The 5,626-nt window shown below is 37.6% G+C and overlaps 1 long non-coding RNA gene across 1 annotated transcript; it reads left to right on the top strand.

Moving 5' to 3' along the window:
- The first annotated feature begins 780 nt into the window (after nt 1-780).
- On the top strand, nt 781-3,823 carry LOC139435461 (uncharacterized). The gene is made up of 3 exons (XR_011644699.1): nt 781-1,213; nt 2,240-2,329; nt 2,884-3,823. It is a non-coding gene; the product is annotated as an uncharacterized lncRNA (long non-coding RNA).
- The last annotated feature ends 1,803 nt before the right edge of the window (nt 3,824-5,626 follow it).

Raw genomic sequence — 5,626 nt, 5'->3', positions numbered from 1 at the left:
TTTTGCTTGAAAATGAACATACACTTAGAAGGATCATATCCATTATAACGGTGAATGCATTGATTTACTTGAGCACCATATAATGATCAATTAAATTAAATATTCTAAATGGCACTGAGCACTATAGCAAGGTTTTTGAACTTATTATACAACTCAAAGAAAGCGAGTCAATGGAACAAACTGGAATCATAATAACTATACTTAAAACTCTCAATAAATGAAGTTGCACTCAAAACAACTGAGTCATAACTTCAAACATTTATTTTTTGAGTTTGGTTAATGTCAAGGAAATGAGTCACTCCGGCTTTTGGAGAGGATTAAGTTCTGTTAACTTACTTCCTTTATTAAGATGTACCCTAAGCCTAACCCTTTTATTTTAAATAGCATAATGTCTGAGTTTTTTTGCCATCCGCGTGGAAAAGAAATGGGGCATTAAGAGCCTCAGAATACTGAAATCTGTATTTTTTGTCATCTTTTTTTCATTCTAATTTGTTATTATTTGGTGCAGGTACGAAACTATGGAAGCAAACAAGAGACATAAGTATTTGAATTTGATCAGACACCGAATTTATAGCATTGAAAATAATTACTTTGAAAATCATGTATCTGAATGTTTTTTGCTCCGAATTTACCTATGTGAAATAAAAATGTTGAAATTCAGATCCCAAAAATTCAAGTGAAAAAAATTCGACGTCAAATATTTCGGTGTTTAAAATTCGATGTAAAAAAATTCGGTGTATAAAATTCGACGTCAAAAATTGCGATGCAGCATCATCCGGGCTACTCAGACAGGATAAGCAATCGAGCCCGAATGCAATCAACCCGACTTCTGGGGGACAGTGCTGTGAAGCTCAATGCTGCAAACTGTAGGCGATGGATGCATATGGGAGCAATTCTCGTAGACCCTATGTTAAAATGTCCAACTTAACATCAGAAAATGAACATGTTTATAGCCTGGATCCACAAAAACATATTCTGTATATAGTTAGATTCCCCCTTCATGACAACAGGGCTGCTTCTCCTGGCTCCTCTGTCTCACTGCTAGCTCCGTTAGCTCCATTGGCTCCGTGATGCTACAGCGGCTCAGCTCATGAGGAGAACACTACTTGAACTCGGCCGTGTTTGTTGTGTTGGCTCCTGGTGGACTATTCGTCATGCAAATATAGGATTTATCTGCGGTTAAAATAGACCGACCGTGAATGCAGTTTCTTGGGTAAGTCAACCCTGCATAAAGTACATAAAGTACTTATGTTATGTTACTGGTGTTTTTATTAAGCTAACGTTAATGAATGTTTAGAGTTGGGTTAGCATTTGAGCAATCGTAGCTCCATCTGTGCTAACGATGCTATGCGTAGCATCCCTGAGTGTATAACATTAAGTGGGATGCTACTGTATACCAAAAGGCTTCTGTGCGAGGTTGCTAAAATAAGGTCATCCTTGTACGTTAGATAGTTAGGTTACTGTATGCATTGTTAAGGTTCGTTTAAATTCGCTATGCTCTACTATAGCATACAATAGACTAGCTAACGTCAACGTATTGTTGAAGAGAGGCTTAGTGTATATTAAATCAACCTCACAATGAAATGTGTGTATCTTTAAAATATGAGCGTCACATTTCAAGATGGTCCAGAAATAACGCTCCCTTAGATATTGTAATATGGTTTGTTGAACTGGAGTTATTTATTGCAGCTAACCGCCTATCCGACGAACGACACAAACATTGTTGTTTTTAATATTATTATTACCAATGCCTCTTTTAATTGTATTATCCTCACACTTGAGAAACAGCCTCATCGTGGCTGTAGAACAGAACATGTAACTTAATGCCTGCATTTAAGGATGATGAATAGCGTAGTCAATGCTTTAGTGACAAGGAAATTATTTGTTTAAGTATTAGATATGACGTTATCTGTGACTTCAGTGAAAATTAAGCTTATCCATTGCATTTGTTCAATAGGTTTGTGTCTTACCCTTACGTGTGTGATACATATGAATATGGCATATGAAAACAAATTAATTTGACTGACTCATGAAAAACTCATCCAAAGTAACAGTAAAATAAAAAGGACATACACAATAATACTCAATCAAACTGATACAGTATAAGGACTGTGATATCCAGCAATTTCTTAAGTATAACAATAAGATTATGACCTGTTTTTAAAAGAAGATAAAAAGTAGTTTGTATGTAAAGAAGTCTGTAACCCACGCATGTAACTTTACATCTGTTTGTTCAAAGTGTCCTTAAGGTGATCCAGACAGGCTGGACCAGAGGAGGAGAGACAGATCTGGACTCCTAGCAGCAGAGAACTTCACCACCGATTCCAAGGTACACCTTTTTCATACTTTACAAAGAATGCATAAAGTAATGACTCTAATACACTGATAGACATGCCATTACACATGACTGAATACTAGATCACCTACACATCAGTGATGTTGAGTGTACTTTCTTAGAAAAAGGTTACATTTACATTTTACCAAGCAACATCACTTTTTTGTTCAACTTTCACATTTCAATGTATTTAAGGCAAAAGTATTGAACATAGTGAGAACTATGACCCTTTGTCTCTGCATACTGACTGTAAAACAACATGTTAAAAGTGATTCTTTCAGTGAGACAACCAAACAGAGCAAGCTTCTACAGTTGCACTAAGTTTTGATAACAGTTAAATATTATTTTAATAATACATTTATTTCAATGTTGATGAATTTAGAACGGTTTATTCATAATCTGATTATTTTTGTAATACACTGTTGGATTTAAAAAACACATTAAAATAAAAAAATCATTATATTTATAGCCCCTGAACAAACAAACACACCTCTTTCTTAAATAACACACTTGCTCTGCAATAATATGTGTTTTGATATTTCTGTTAGGAAAGGACACGCCTGAGAGACAGGACTGCTTCACCATGTTCTCTTTCTCTGAGGGTCCAGAAGAACATCCAAGAGGGAAAGGAGAAGCTGATATGATGAGATTTAAGAGCAGTACAGGACATTCACTAAGAGACACTTAGGCCCTTTCTCATTTCACTAATTGCCCTCCTCGAGACTTAGTCCCGCCCACAGGAGATGCAAGCGGAGGAGCACCGAGGAGAGAGGAGGAGAACCGAAGAGAGAGGAGGGGAAGCAGCAGGCGGTTAGAGAAATGAGAACTTCTCTCCTCTGAGCGGTCATTTTAAAGAGACGTCCATTAATGATGACAGGAGGCAGCAGCCGCTGTCTGATGGACAGATGTGTTCATGACCACTTCTATATTTACTTTGATTCATTCACAGTGCGGTGTCATGAGACAATAACAGGCTACAGATGCGGACATATACACACACATAGCCTATGTATATATTTATATAAATATATACAATTTCAGAATCAAACGGAGCACTCTCATAATAACGTAACACTATCAGAGACTGGATATACCCAAATAAATGGTGCCAATCTTCAGTCAGATGTGAATGTGTAACTTAACATTTTCAGTAAGAATAACGGACAAAAGGAGTGCAAATGCAAATACAATTTATTGAAATGTGAACTAAAAGTTATCAAGCATGAACCATCACAATTTTTTTTAAATAAAAATGAAATAATATACATAAGTTACACTAAATGTTAATCTGTTAATTGATTAAGTAAACACATTTTGTCAAATAAAGTGACAGGCTAGGCCTGTGCAGGTGGTAACAGCTATGCCCAGCATGGGCTAAGTTCTGTCGGTGCAGCTGGTGCAGGTCCTCCTCCCTCAGGCCGGGGGCCTGTACTACGAAGCTGGTTCAACCTAACCTGGATATGTTTGAGTTAGCCGGTTGGCCTAATCCAAAACATACGCGCTCTCGCTAAACGGTACTACGACGCTGGTCATCAAGTGAATCGCTCAAGCCAGCCGTGTCCTATCTAGCTAGGTGCGCGTTCACATGAAAGGGGTGGTATTTGGAGCATTAGACCAATCACAAACATGGAGAAGCATACTGACAGCGCAGCATCATACTTCCTGAATGAAAAGTCAACTATAATATTAGACATATGAAGAAGTTAAACTTTAAACATCCATGACTTAAACACTTGATCAGGATCAAAGCCTCAGAGCTGCAGCTGCAAGGTGAACACAGCTGGGAACAGAACAAGTGTTTGAATGCGTACATTAACAGGTTTATGATATCACGGCCCGTCTAAGACACGATCTGACTTTAATTACATTTGTCTCGAGTGTTTCCTCAACTTAATGTGTTGCTTAAAATAATACTTCTGCATCCAGTCTGTGACACTGTGAGTGTTGCACGGCCAGATACGGCTCAGCTGACTCAGATAAGGAGATATATGATACATTATGAAGTGATATGCCGCGGACTGTACTTAATGTACTCTGATCCGGTTACTTATGTTGTGGCAGATGTTTAAGTAAGCTTTCTTAACGTTAATGTTATAACAGTCAGATTGTTCTGAAGATGGAGGTGATATTCTATTAATGTTCACGTTCACACAGTCGGTGATTTTTGCCGGCCGTCTTTCCTGCAACGGCAGCTTTTCTGTATTTCCTTTCTCCTGTAATATGACTTGATCGCTTTAAACTCCGCACACTGAGCTCTGATTGGTCAGCAGGCAGTGCTTTCACTGAGTTGAGCTCTTAGCCTGCAACCTAACCTGGTCCCGACCAGGTTAGCCACTAATCATAAGTTACCATGGAGATCTAGCCTGCTAAAAAGAGAACCAGCTTCGTAGGACCGGAAACCCAGAGTTTTCCCTGAATTTTGCCGGCTAAGCGAAAATCCTGCTTCGTAGTATACCCCCCTGGTCCTCCTCGCAGGGAAAGACCCTCAGCCCTCTCTGGCCAAACCAACAGACAGGACGTTCATAAAGCTGAGGTCTCCCCCAAAGTCTCTAATCATCCATCCTGTGAATATGAGAGGGGAACAAATAGTGTAATAGATGCTTTAGACAATAAGAAATATAAAGTTAACTGTTGAGTTGCTCAGTTTTTTAGATTGACAGGGTTTAATAATACAAACAAAAGGAGAGGCACTGTAAAATAAAGATTGGTCTTTCAATAAATTGTGTTGATTTTGTCTTTTGAATTGTTTGTCTAAAGTCAAGTACAGAACTGTTACTTATAGTTTGAATGATAGTCTGGTTATAATGTTTGGAGGAGGCATCACAGGTAAGAGCACCATTTGTTGTGTTGCATCCACAACAAATCAGATGTGTGTGTATTTATTTATCTACTATTTCTTGAATCATTACTGTCAGTCCAAAACAAGAGATTTTGTTTTAGTAAACATTTTTTCAAACATTCTCTTTTCCACTACACTATCTTGAATATTTTAGTTTTACATCACTACATTTATCTGACAGCTTTAACATTGTAAAGGTGTCACTTCGGACTCTGGGTAATTATGACAGCATGTCCTACTATTTTGAGAGTTTGAACAAACCAGACCTTCATCTATTAATGTAGAAAATAGTCAGCACATTAAACCATTATGAAAGTAATCATTAGTTAGCTCATTGTTCAAAATGAGCTCCAACTACAACAGTTAAGTCAACTCGTGCATCGGTAATAACAATAAAACAAATTATATAATAGTATAACTTGTGTCGACTTTAACAACACTTTCCTAATTAT

Source organism: Pseudochaenichthys georgianus, chromosome 16, assembly GCF_902827115.2.
Source record: "Pseudochaenichthys georgianus chromosome 16, fPseGeo1.2, whole genome shotgun sequence".
Lineage (NCBI taxonomy): Eukaryota > Metazoa > Chordata > Actinopteri > Perciformes > Channichthyidae > Pseudochaenichthys > Pseudochaenichthys georgianus.
This window is presented reverse-complemented; position numbering and strand designations above follow the sequence as displayed.